The 13,773-nt window shown below is 33.8% G+C and overlaps 1 protein-coding gene across 2 annotated transcripts in view; it reads right to left on the minus strand.

Annotated features, from left to right (window-relative positions):
* Window positions 1-9,767, minus strand: part of LOC120430524 (uncharacterized) — a 444,462-nt gene extending 434,695 nt beyond the window's left edge. Inside the window, exon 1 of one of the 2 annotated variants that reach the window (XM_052711253.1) lies at window positions 9,106-9,767. The gene's annotated coding sequence lies outside the window, so the exon portion shown is untranslated. Of the gene's footprint in view, window positions 1-8,257 lie in introns of both variants that reach the window. The other variant, XM_052711254.1, reaches the window with a different exon arrangement.
* Between the last annotated feature and the right edge of the window lie 4,006 nt (window positions 9,768-13,773).

Raw genomic sequence — 13,773 nt, forward strand, 5'->3', positions numbered from 1 at the left:
TTTGTCCCGATTCGCTTCAGATTTGTTTGGGTGAACCAATGACACAAAATTACTTCTTTGGTGATAGGGAAGGCCCCCACAAAGTTTGGGCCAAATCAAAAAATATAAGTAAAATCCATTCACGGGTTTGGTAGAGAATTGCTCAGTTTGAGTGTAGTTTCTTCTTTTTCCAAAACACAAAGTTTCTAAAAACTTACAAGGTCAGGTTTTTTTTATTGCAGAATAGTTTTCAATTTTTTTTTTCCACAGAAGTGCCTGTGTCATCTTCAATTTTTTCCTCTTTCAACGTCCTAGATTTATACTTGAGAATACACAGTTACTCACTGACTATAGCAGCTTCCTTTGCTAGCCAGATGCTCAGGAAAAGGCAAAATGGAACATTTCACAGCCTGCAGGCATCGGCCAATATATATTGCTCAATCCTGGGAGAGCTAGTTGATTTCGAGGAAAAACTTTTTCCCCGCTGGATGAGTTGAAAAGTTTTCTTTTGTGCTTTTTTTTCCTAGGTATTCACGGTCTGCACGTTCCGTTCAATTTGAATATCATAGACTCGGAATAGTCCTGAAGAGGTGAAGGATTTGTTTGTTCTTCCTTGCTTTGTTTTTTCAAGTAGAAATAGAGAATTTTTCAGTTTGGTATAAAGTTGGTAGAATAGTTTATGTTTCAACCATCTTTTAAGAATTCAATAAAACTTTACTTGCAGGAGAATATTGAATCGAGTGTTATTGGATGAACTTGAATTCTAGAAGCTGCAAAAATGAGGGGAGATTTCAGTAATCTTAATAAGGCTGTAATTAGTTTACTGCACTTTTACGATTCTGTAAACGAGGGGGTAAAAGGCAAACATAACGTTTCGTAACCCTCCGATAAGGATTGCTGGCGTGTGCAAAACATTGACTGTGTACGAATTCATGAGAATGAATTGTTAATTAAGTAAATGTCTTAACTAACTAAATCAAAAGTCAAATTTGTTCATCTTAAGAAACTAAAAATATAACATTAAAAAACTGTTTTTTTTTTTTTTAATCTAAAAACAAACAACGCCCAACCAGGTTCTAATCTTGTTTACGAAATCAAACACTTGTTTTAAAAGCTGATTGTTTTCGTTTCAGAGGAGACAAACTCAAACGCTAAATCCAATTTAGTCATCACAAGCAGCATCATCACCACAGCCGGCAGTCCAAAAGCCAATAATGTGCCAGTCCAGTTAACCCGATTTGGTTTATATTTACGATAGTTTTATTGACTAAAAACAACATGATAACGACGACGAGTGTCGGACGGGCCCGTTGTGGTCCTCATCGGCGCAGGGATTGTTCCACGTGGATGAGTTTCCCAACAAAAACAACAAAAAACAAAAAAGAGATGATCCCTTTTAAAAGTTTTTTTCCCAATCGATAGGACGGGAAATTGACCACGATGGTGTAAGAGTACTGATATGGGTTAAATCGATACTTTATTGGTTTGAGTGACATTTATGTCGGAATTGTAGAAACCAGCTGATAAGCAAAATTATTTAAAAAAATACCAAAATGATTTCATGTTTGGCGAAAAACACATCCAACCGGAAGGGAAAACTTTTTCCTGCTCAAACAAAACCAAGAAAAGGGTAAATGCCTAAACAAAGTTTCATGACACGTGTGCTGCATTGGCAAAACGAGGGCAGAAGTCTTTCGGTTTATTTAGCTGTCTGATGGTTTTTTCCAGCAAGTTGGTAAACAAAACTGCCCCCAGGCTTGAAACTTTCTTGAAGGGTTCTTAATTAAATTGCTATGCCAAAGTTTCCTTTAAAAGTTATTTCGAGATTGACTAACTTTTTATGATAAATTTGAAATCACCTTACCAAATAAAACACTAGATCGTGAATAGTCTAAAAATTCCAAACCATAAAATTCGAAAGATGTTTAGAAGCGAATATTTAAAATTGCAAGCGAGAAAAACAAAGCGCACTATGTATCACACTTAACGTTATTTCTTATCGAATTTTATTTAGTCATCAACGAAATAATGTTTACTCATTTGACGTAAGTGAGCTTGTTATGATAAATAAAAACTGCCACATGTTTTACTGAAACATGTTTTTTTTTAGCATTGATTCTTCATCTTAGACGAAGAGGAAGCAGTTATCATTTCTAGAGTTTTTTTTAAAAGGTCGCTATTGTAAGCTATTGTCTTTCATATGTTTATAGGACCTATTCAAAAAACACTCTAGATTTGTTTATTCTCAAAATACGACCTTTTTTTAACAAGAATGTTGTAATATGGTAATTTTAATGTTTAGGGGACAATTGTAAAGTATAATTAATTAATAACGATGAAAAACTACCACTACTACTACCACACCCCTCAGAATCCAAAAAGAAAACTTTTTTGATCACCAAAAAGCATTGGCCTTGGAAAAAGAATTCATGAATTTAAAGAAAATTTTACTGTGTTTTTTAAGAGCTTAACTGAAGCACAGAACTTATGGGATTTGGGCTTTATGAGAGACATTTGCTATAATCCTATGAAAAATCAACCAAACTTCAAAGAATTATAGTATTTTGGAATTGGGATGATGTCAGCTATCCATTCCAATAATAATAACTTGAAAATTTTCAGAAAAATACATATTTTTCCTGTATTTTGAAAATGCAATGTTTCTCGAAAAAAAACTCAAAATTATTGTTTGTAACAAATTATCGGGTTTTTTTCATACGTAGTGAAAATAACGTCATGATTCGAAATCCGGACACTTAGTAGCATATCATTTTTATTATAGCTGGCAAAAAATCATGTAATAAGTTGTAAATGTAGAAATATCATCAGGATGTAGTATAAACAGTCAGTTTCAAGAAAATGCATGCAAAATATGTCTTTTCTAACAATTTTTCATCAGAATTTGAAAATTAAAATGACTTGTTGTGCTTCGAATCCCGGACACTGATCAAAGCTGATTCGAAATCCGGACACTTTTGCTTCGAATTCCGGACACTCGTTTTTGCTAATGAATCGCACAAATTTGGACTGAAATGTTAGTGAATGGCATTCTTTAGGTGAGCAGTTCTCTGAGATTTCGGTCATTCGATTTTTTTTGTATTTTTTAATCCGGCTGAAATTTTTTTGGTGCCTTCGGTATGCCCAAAGAAGCCATTTTGCATCATTAGTTTGTCCATATAATTTTCCATACAAATTTGGCAGCTGTCCATACAAAAATGATATGTGAAAATTCAAAAATCTGTATCTTTTGAAGGAATTTTTTGATCGATTTGGTGTCTTCGGCAAAGTTGTAGGTATGGATATGGACTACACTGAAAAAAAATGATACACGGTAAAAATTTTTTTGGTGATTTTTTAATTAACTTTTTGTCACAAAAACTTGATTTGCAAAAAAACACTATTTTTAATTTTTTTTATTTTTTGATATGTTTTAGAGGACATAAAATGCCAACTTTTCAGAAGTTTCCAGAATGGGCAAAAAATCTTTGACCGAGTTATGATTTTTTGAATCAATACAGATTTTTTCGAAAAATCGAAATATTGGTCGCAAAAATTTTTCAACTTCATTTTTCGATGTAAAATCGAATTTGCAATCAAAAAGTACTTTAGTGAATTTTTGATAAAATGCACCGTTTTCAAGTTATAACCATTATTAGGTAACTTTTTTAAAAATAGTCGCAGTTTTTCATTTTTTTAAATTAGTGCCCATGTTTGCCCACCTTTGAAAAAAATATTTTTGAAAAGCTGAGAAAATTCTCTATATTTTGCTTTATTGAACTTTGTTGATACGACCCATAGTTGCTGAGATATTGCCATGCAAAGGTTAAAAAACAGGAAAATTGATGTTTTCTAAGTCTTACCTAAACAACCCACCATTTTCTAATGTCGATATCTCAGCAACTATAAATCCGATTCACAATGTTAAAACATGAAACATTCGTGAAATTTTCCGATCTTTTCGAAAAAAATATTTTCAAAAATTTAAAATCAAGACTAACATTTCAAACGGGCGTAATATTGAATGTTTGGCCCGTTTGAAATGTTAGTCTTGATTTTAAATTTTTGAAAGTATTTTTTTCGAAAAGATCGGAAAATTTCACGAATGTTTCATATTTTAACATTTTGAATCGGATTTGTAGTTGCTGAGATATCGACATTAGAAAATGGTGGGTTGTTTGGGTGAGACTTAGAAAACATCAATTTTCCTGTTTTTTAACCTTTGCATGGCAATATCTCAGCAACTATGGGTCGTATCAACAAAGTTCAAAAAAGCAAAATATAGAGAATTTTCTCAGCTTTTCAAAAATATTTTTTTCAAAGGTGGGCAAACATGGGCACTAATTTAAAAAAATGAAAAACTGCGACTATTTTTAAAAAAGTTACCTAATAATGGTTATAACTTGAAAACGGTGCATTTTATCAAAATTTCACTAAAGTACTTTTTGATTGCAAATTCGATTTTACATCGAAAAATGAAGTTGAAAAATTTTTGTAAACAATATTTCGATTTTTTGAAAAAATCTGTATTGATTCAAAAATTCATAACTCGGTCAAAGATTTTTTGCCCATTCTGGAAACTTCTGAAAAGTTGGCATTTTATGTCCTCTAAAACATATCAAAAAATAAAAAAAATTAAAAATAGTGTTTTTTTGCAAATCAAGTTTTTGTGACAAAAAGTTAAATAAAAAATCACCAAATTTTTTTTACAGTGTATCATTTTTTTTCAGTGTAGTCCATATCCATACCTACAACTTTGCCGAAGACACCAAATCGATCAAAAAATTCCTTCAAAAGGTACAGATTTTTTAATTTTTACATATCATTTTTGTATGGACAGCTGCCAAATTTGTATGGAAAATTATATGGACAAACTAATGATGCAAAATGGCTTCTTTGGGCATACCGAAGGCACCAAAAAAGTTTCAGTCGGATTAAAAAATACAAAAATTAAAATTGAAGAAAAAAGACCGATTTCGTAGAGAATTGCTCAGGTATCAAATAAGCTGTTAACATCAAAACAATCGATAGTTTATATGAAAATTTGCTAGAATTTAAGGAAATCGAAACCATATATTTCTGTTTTGCCTTCCCGGTGCTTCGAACGCCTATAGAATATTTCAAGTGAAATGTTTCGCATTTTTGGTAAACTTATAATTTTATTGTATTTAATTGTTTTGGCATTAACTACCGCGTTCAAACAAAATTTAAATGAAAGATGATATAGGAATTCATCAAATAACACAGTTTTGACATTCATAATGCGAACTTATATCCAAATAATTGATAGAACAAGATGAAGTGTCCGGGTTTCGAAGCGTCCGGGAATTCGAATCATGACGTTACTCAACATTTTCACAAAACTACGTATTTTTGAAAAAAAAAACTACTCGGAATTTCACTTTTTACAATATGGGTATCAAATCATCGGGATTTTTCATACATTTCGATTAGAATAATATTTTTTGTGGAGCACTAAAAATTTTCGCAAAACTACGTGTTTTCGAAAAATTACTAAACATTTAAGAATTTTGCAATAAATTTATCAAATGATCAGGATTTTTTCATGCATTTCGAAAGTTATACAGTCGACTCTCTGGCTGTCGATCTTCTCGATATCAATATTGCTCCATGTACCGATGAATTCTTCAGTCCCTTCAAACTGCATACTTCGATTGTCTTTATTCCTCGATATTTTCTCTTGCTTGAAGGATCTCTTCCTCGACGGTCCCTTGGATTCTATTTGCTTTAAACATCTATTCCGGTTGTCAATAATTTCACTTTCTCATGGCTTGCATAGACATTTTTCTTAGTGAAACGAAGCTTTGAAGGGTGTTTGACATTAGTTTGTTTTTGTTTGATGGACGTTGCCATGATTCTCTCCCATAGCTGGGTATCAAGAAAAAAATATTTTCAATCGAGTTTTCATTTTGCATCGTTCTGTAAACTGATGATTCTCTTCCTCGACGGTCCCTTGGATATTGACAACCAGAGAGTCGACTGTAACACACATTTTTGAAAATACAAAAAAAAAATCCCAATCATTTCATACCAATTTTGAAAAAAACGTAGCTTTGTGAAAATTTTGAGTATTTCACAAAAAAATATTATTACTATCGAAATGTATAAAAAAAATTCTATCAATTATTACCTATATTATAAAATACTGAAATTTTGAGTATTTTTTTTAACAATACGAAGTTTTGTAAAAAAAAAATTGAGTATTTCACGAAAAAATATTGCTGCTATACTGCTGCTCGAAGCTAGTCCGTCCGATATGTAATTTCGTCAAATCTTTACCTCAAGTAAAGATGCAGTTTGGTTCAAAATCATGTAAACTATCAGAAAAACCAAAAAAATAGTACTTTGTTCTAGAAAACTGGAGAAAATCAATTTTTTCGTGAAATTCTAACACGTGGGCGGGACAAATTTGACATGCGTTTTTCTCGGCTTGCTGTTTTTACATATGGGACGGACTCGATTAGAGCGGCATAATAATATTTAAAATTTTCCGATCATTTGATACCCAGTTTTGAAAATACTAAAATTTTGAGTTTTTTTTTCGAAAATACGTAGTTTTGTGAACATTTTGAGTGTTTTCAAAAAAAATTGTAATTACTTTGGAATGTATAAAAAAAAATCTCGATCATTTGATACCCATAATGTAAAATAATGAAATTTTGAGTATTTTAGAAAATAAGTAGTTTTGTGAAAATTTTGAGTACTTTCAACAATTTGTGTTTTTTTTTGCGAATTTATGAAAAAAATCCAGATGATTTGATACCCATATTGTAAAAAAACTGATATTTTTACTATTTTTCATGAAATACGTAGCTTTGTGAATTTTTTTTAGTATGTGTTATCAAAAATGTGTCATAACTTTTGAAATGTATGAAAAAACCCCGATCATTTGATACTCATACAGGAAAAAAAATAATTTTGAGATTTTTTTTCGAGAAAAAAACCGTTTTCAAAATACAGGAAAAAACGCGTTTCTGTGAAAATTTTCATGAAATTATAATTGCAAAGGTTAACTGACATCATCCCGATTCAAAACACTACAATTTTTTGAAGTCTGTGCCTCAGTTATGCACGCCTCGGTTTTGCATCCCCCATATGCAGTGCTAAACCGAGGCATAACTGTATTCAAATTTTACTAAAATGGGGTCGCAGAACTCGAATTTGATGTTAAAAGTAAAAAAAAAAAAAAATACGAAAAAAAAAAGTTTGCGAATTCAGACTTGCGGATAATCGAAACTTCGGGTCTGGACGTATAACTTGATTTTAATAATCTAAAAATATTTTTTCAGGTAGTCGAATTTTTTTTCAATTGGGATCAATTGGGTAGACCTTAAAAAACTACTGTTTGGTAATTTTCATTCTTTGCAAGGCCATACCGTTGGATCAACAATGTCCAAATAGGCAAATTTTAGAGAATTTTCTCTGCTATTCGAATATATTTTGTCTGAAGATGGACAAGAATGGAAACAATTTATAAAAATAAAAAGGTAATCACTCAAAAACGGTAATCAAAATTTCAATTTTTTTTTTCAATTTAGAATTTAATTTTACATTTGAATAGGATATTGAGATTATTCGAGTGCAAAGCAAAATATTATGATAAACTGAATCATTTTATAGTTGCAATTAACTATTTTTAAAGCATTTATTATAGAAATTCTTTCTGAACCAACAAATCATACTTTTTCATTTTGAACCTCCGACCCGGTCCGAACTCAAACAAGCAAAAATCAACTTCAACAAAAACTGATTACTATGCGGGAGCACAAACTCCTCGCTACAATCAATTCACGATCCTCACTAAATTACCCTTTTTCCACATGGTCGAGCTTTCGCCCTGATTGTATAACCCGGCAAACTCTCCATCTCGGCCAACCGCTCACGGAATTGTTTACCCTTAACATTTGCATTTTTCCCGCCAAAAATCCACTAAAAGCACTCCAAAAAAACGGCGAGAAGCCCTTCAAAAAGGCCTACAACACGTAACCTACACGGTGTAGGTACAACCGATCCAACCAATATTTACATTACATCACGTCACGATTTCAAGGCCCCTCGAACTGGAAAAAAAATCTGTTTCAACATGAACCGCAACAAAAAAGCAGATGTAAAAGGTTAACCAAATATAATTATAAAGTTGAAGCGCGCGAAACGCCGGCACGGCGCTCTCCTCAGAATAAAAAATTGCACAAACAATCAATAATGACCGTAATAGATTCAGCTTTACTCGTTTTTCTCTCGTCTCAAATTTCAGTCTTACCTGGTGTGCGCCCCTAACAAAAACAAAATAACCGCAAAGTTTCTCGAAGACTACACCCAACCGCAGACGCAGGGAAATTAATCCAATTTTTGCCACCCCCGCCCTTCGTTACCACTCTTTTCGCAATCGCTCGCTCTTGTTCTCTTCCAGCGATCGAATTCTGCACACAACCACACACTCACGTGCGCGATCGATGAGTGATCGGATCACTCTCACACGCGAGCAGCCGTTTACTCGCTCACTTTAATCGCGCACGAACCCGTCATTTCGTGTTGCTGTTTGTGTGCACTTTTGTTTTGTTTACTTTTTCGCAATCTCGCGCTGGAGCGGCGGAGATTGTTTACAGCTTGCCAGACGGGTTTTTTTTCTCGTCTTGCTTGTTATTTCTTTTTACTTATTTGCTTGTTTTTTGTTCTCTCTGTTTTTTTCTTTTGTTTCCATCCAAGCAACCTTGCCTTGGGTTTTCACCTATTTTCGCTTGGCCTGCTGCTTCGCGTTTCTTCGCAGACACCGAATTTCGTAACAACCATGTGTTGAATGTCTTGCGAGAGGGGAGCAAAACAAAAACAAAATAACGATCGAGGCGCGATCACTAAACCATATGCTCCCTCAGACAAGCATTCCGTCGTCGAATCTCCGACTTCATTTGCATACTCCGAACCAGTTTTGTCACTTTTCCTTTCTCTTCCGGTCCGGATTCTTATTTTTAGACTCCCTTGCTCTCCCTCAAATTTTTCGGAGCTGCCCAATCGATTTCACCGCGAGATCCGGAATGTCTCTGATTCCGTAGTAGGCGCGCTGTGATTTAAAGGTTGACTCCACTAATCCATTTTCGCAAAACTGCTTACCTACTAGATGTGGAGTTGCACTCCACGAAGACTCCGCTCCGCTCACAACTCCTCAACTCGGGTGTTCTCACGAGCTCGTGCACTCTCCGCACAACTTCTTCTCTCTCTTCGTGTCGATTCTTCGTCGCTCCACTGACACACAGTCGCTCCGCGCACTCCCACACTCTGTCACTACTCCCCTCAACCGTCGTATTCTTCGCGACGTCTGGTCAGCGGTTCACGCTGCATCGTGTCGCGTAGCATGCCCTGACTTGTCGTGGCCTCCCCTCCGTTTTGCCAGCTCACGAACTTTCGCCGCCAACTGCGTTCTACAACTCCGTCACAGCTCGAATCTTCTGCACAGTTGACCGGTCCGTTGACATCGGCTACCAAGGGTCAATTCCAACATATGACCGCGGACCTGGATTCTTCTGACTCCAGACGACGACAACAAAACACAAGACTAGTCCCCCCTTTTCACACTCACACCACAACTTCACGTGTTGTTTTTGCTCTCTCCGTCTCCTTTTCGTCTGTTCGAAATTCTTTTCTTCAAAACATGAAAAGGGGAGAGCGCGCTCCCCACCCCCACAGTTGTAACCTCCAAACTCAACCCGGAATTCCCCCTTGAATCTCGGTCGCGCGCGCGTTGAGAAACCTAAAGGGACGACCCGAACGTTGCCGCGTACTCCACGATACTAACGTTACAGTTACGCCAGCCAGCTGTGGGGAGCAGCAGTGGAGCTCGTGCGGGCTCCCCAATGAGAGAGCGGGAGAGAGCAGTGTGAGAGAGGCGTGCGCTCTCTCTCGGAGTTGGAAGGCTGGCTGCGTTTGATGAAGGATGTTTGCGAATCTTTTGGAGCAGGTGAGAGACGGGGTGGGAAGCATAATTTCTGCGGGGTGTTGGGTTGCGGGAGGAATGAGGGAGAAGTGCTGGACGAGGGGTCTCACAGACGGTAGGAAATTAATGAAAACATTTTGTCTTTTTTTTTATTAAACACAAATAAAAAACTTGAGGTCTTCTAAAAAACTTATTTTTTTTGTTTTTTGGGATTTTCTTGTCATAAAACTTTTTTAATTTTTAAAGTAGAAGGGGAAAACTTATGAAGACACTCCACGACTCGATTTTTTAAAATTAGTTTTGCAAATTGACAAGTTTTTTCAAAAATCAAGATGAATTCTAGATTTTTACTAAATGATCATTAACAAATCTTTTTTTTATTAACTCTAACATGTTTAAAATGACTACTGTAGTAACAGTGGTTTTTTTTTTGTTTTTTCCAATATTTTTGCCTATTTTTTTGCTTCGTTTACATTATTTTTTTATATTTATAGCTGTCGGCCACCATTGCTAGTACCAACCACTAGTGTCTTCCTTTTTAACTACATGGACTTCGTCGCCCTGGGCTCCTAAGTGTTTGAGTACGGCACGGAGCGACGGCGCCGGATACCCATATTTACACTTAGATTTTTTAGAGCGCCCGCCGCGGGATTCGTTTGTTCTCACGAGCTCGTGCACCCCTTTGTTTCTCACTATTTGCTATTACAATCTTTTCTTTACCTTTTATTTTATTTACCCTCTTTTTTTATTTATTTCTTTTAAATAGATTTATTATGTTTCAAGTTTTTTTGCTCTGTTTCTGCTTTTATTTACTTTATTTTTTTTATTTGCTTTTGTTCTACCTTTCTTTCAAATATGTTGCATTTATTTAAATACATTCGGCAGTCATTTTGCATTTACAGTCATGCCTCGGTTTTGCACGCCTCGGTTTTGCACTGCCCCGGTTTTGCACCGTTCAGCTGCCTCGGTTAAGCACGGCCCAGTGCTTAACTGAAGCACAGAGCTTATGGGATTTTGGCTATATGGGAGACATTGGCTTTAATCATATGAAAAATCATGCAAACATCAAAAAATTACAGTGTTTTGGAATCGTGATGATGTCAGTTATCCATTAAAATTATTATTTCATGAAAATTTTCACAAAAATACGTATTTTTCCTGTATTTTGAAAAAGGAATTTTTTTTTTTCTCTAGATAATCCAAAAATATATTGTTATTGCAATATGGGTATCGAATGATCAGGTTTTTTCATACATTTCGGATGTAATAACAATATTTTTAGGAAATACTCCAAATTTTCACTAAACCAAGTTTTTTCGAAAAAAATACTCATAATTTCAATTTTTACAATATGGTGTCAAAAAAACGATCGGAATTTTGTCATACATTTCGAATGTAATAACAATTTTTTTTTTTTGAAAATACTCAAAATTTTCACAAAACTACGTATTTTTGAAAAAAAAAATACTCAAAATTTCCGTTTTTACAATGTGGGTATCAAACGATCGGGATTTTTTCATACATTTCGAATGTAAAAACAATATTCTTTGAAAATACTCCAAATTTTCACAAAACTACGTATTTCCGAAAAAATACTCAAAATTTCCGTTTTTACAATGTGGGTATCAAACGATCGGGATTTTTTCAAACATTTCGAATGTAATAACAACATTTTTTGAAAATACTGAAAATTTTCACAAAACTACGTATTTTTGAAAAACTTTTCAAAATTTCAGTTTTTACAATATGGGTATCAAATAATCGGGATACCTCTTGTAAAAAACGGAAATTTGGAGTATTTTTTCAAAAATACGTAGTTTTGTGAAAATTTTGAGTATTTTCATTTTTTTAATAACTTTCGAAATGTATGAAAAAATCCCGATCGTTTGATACCTACATTTTAAAAACGGAAATTTTGAGTATTTTTTTTTCGAAAATACGTAGTTTTGTGAAAATTTTGAGTATTTTCAAAAAATATTGTTATTACATTCGAAATGTAGGAAAAAATCCCGATCGTTTGATACCCATATTGTAAAAACGGAAATTTTGAGTATTTTCAAAAAATATTGTTTTTACATTCGAAATGTATGAAAAAAAACCCGATCGTTTGATACCCACACTGAAAAAACGGAAATTTTGTTTTTTTTTCGAAAACACGTAGTTTTGTGAAAATTAAGAGTATTTTTTTTAGTACATTAGAAATGTATGAAAAATCCCGATTATTTGATACTCATATTGTAAAAACTGAAATTTTGAAAAGTTTTACAAAAATACGTAGTTTTGTGAAAATTTTGAGTATTTTCTAAAAATGTTGTTATTACAATCGAAATGTATGAAAAAATCCCGATCGTTTGATACCCATATTGTAAAAATTGAAATTTTGAGTATTTTTTCGAAAAAACGTAGTTTTGTGAAAATTTTGAGTATTTTCTAAAAATGTTGTTATTACATCAAAAATGTATGAAAAAAACTGATCATTTGATACCCATATTGCAATAACAATATATTTTTGGTTTCTTTAGAAAAAAAAAATGCATTTTCGAAATGCAGGCAAAATACGTATTTTTGTGAAAACTTTCATGAAATAATAATTTTGATCGATAACTGACATCATCCCGATTCCAAAACACTATAATTTTTTGATGTTTGCATGATTTTTCGTACGATCAAAGCCAATGTCTCCCATATAGCCAAAATCCCATAAGCTCTGTGCCTCGGTTATGCACGCCTCGGTTTTGTATCCCCCATATGCGGTGCTAAACCGAGGCACGACTGTATTCTGTTTTGTTTTTTTCCCCCAAATTGCTACTGTTTTGCTTTTTTATAGCTTTGTTAACTTTAATTTAATGTCTTTTTTATTTACTTTTTTACTCATTTTACTGGCATTTGCCTTCATTAACCACATATTCTATGTTTGTATTGTTTTTAATTTGATTTTATTTTACTTAAGTTTTTCTTTTATTGTTTTCATCCGAAGTTTCAATTACACTCAAACCCCGATGGTTTGACACTAACTGTTGTCAAACGAACGGGGTCACTTTTTAGTTTGACACCCCTTTTACACGGTCTTCACACACACTACCAAACGCTTGTTTTGATAGTGTTCGTGAGCGCCGTGTAAAAAGTGACAGTTCGTCACTTTTTAGTTTGACTTTGACCAACCAACGGGGTACAAACTAAAAAAGTGTCAAACGAAAAAGTGACCAACCACCGGGGGTTGAGTGTATACGAAGGTTTGTATGCTTGTATGGTTTGTATGTTTGTGTGGGACTTAAGATAATGAAATCATGAACACACTTTTTTTTCCTTCTTTTATTTTCTTACTTAGGCCGTTGCAAATATTTTTCGAAGTTTATGCTCGATATTTGCTCGAAAAATCAATTATTTTTTTCAAAAAAACTGCAAAATTTCAATTAAATTAGACCTTCAATCAACTGAAACAGTTCAAAATGAGTTTTCCAGCGTTGATAATCACTTTAAGCATGATGGAAACAGTTTTTGTGAAATATCAATGTACAGCACCGCAAATAGTTTTTTTTTCGCAAAAAATGTTTTTTCGTTGAAACTTACAATACTTTTTTCATCCAAAACTTTAAACCATGGTAGGTTCTTTTAGTTTTAATTTTTTGCCTTCCTCACCTCACTCTTTCCTCAGTGACCACTTGCACCGCAAAAATCATCTTGGGTCAATTTAACCACAATTCCGCTAGAAAAGCATTTTTGGCCATTTTCAAATGTTAGGTCAGATTTTAAAAATCTGAAAATATTTTTATCGTAAAAATCAGACAATTTTACACAAGAATGACCATTTGCACTTGATAGTTTGACACATTTATGTTGGTTTCAAT

This window comes from Culex pipiens, chromosome 3 (genome assembly GCF_016801865.2).
Source record: "Culex pipiens pallens isolate TS chromosome 3, TS_CPP_V2, whole genome shotgun sequence".
Classification (NCBI taxonomy): domain Eukaryota; kingdom Metazoa; phylum Arthropoda; class Insecta; order Diptera; family Culicidae; genus Culex; species Culex pipiens.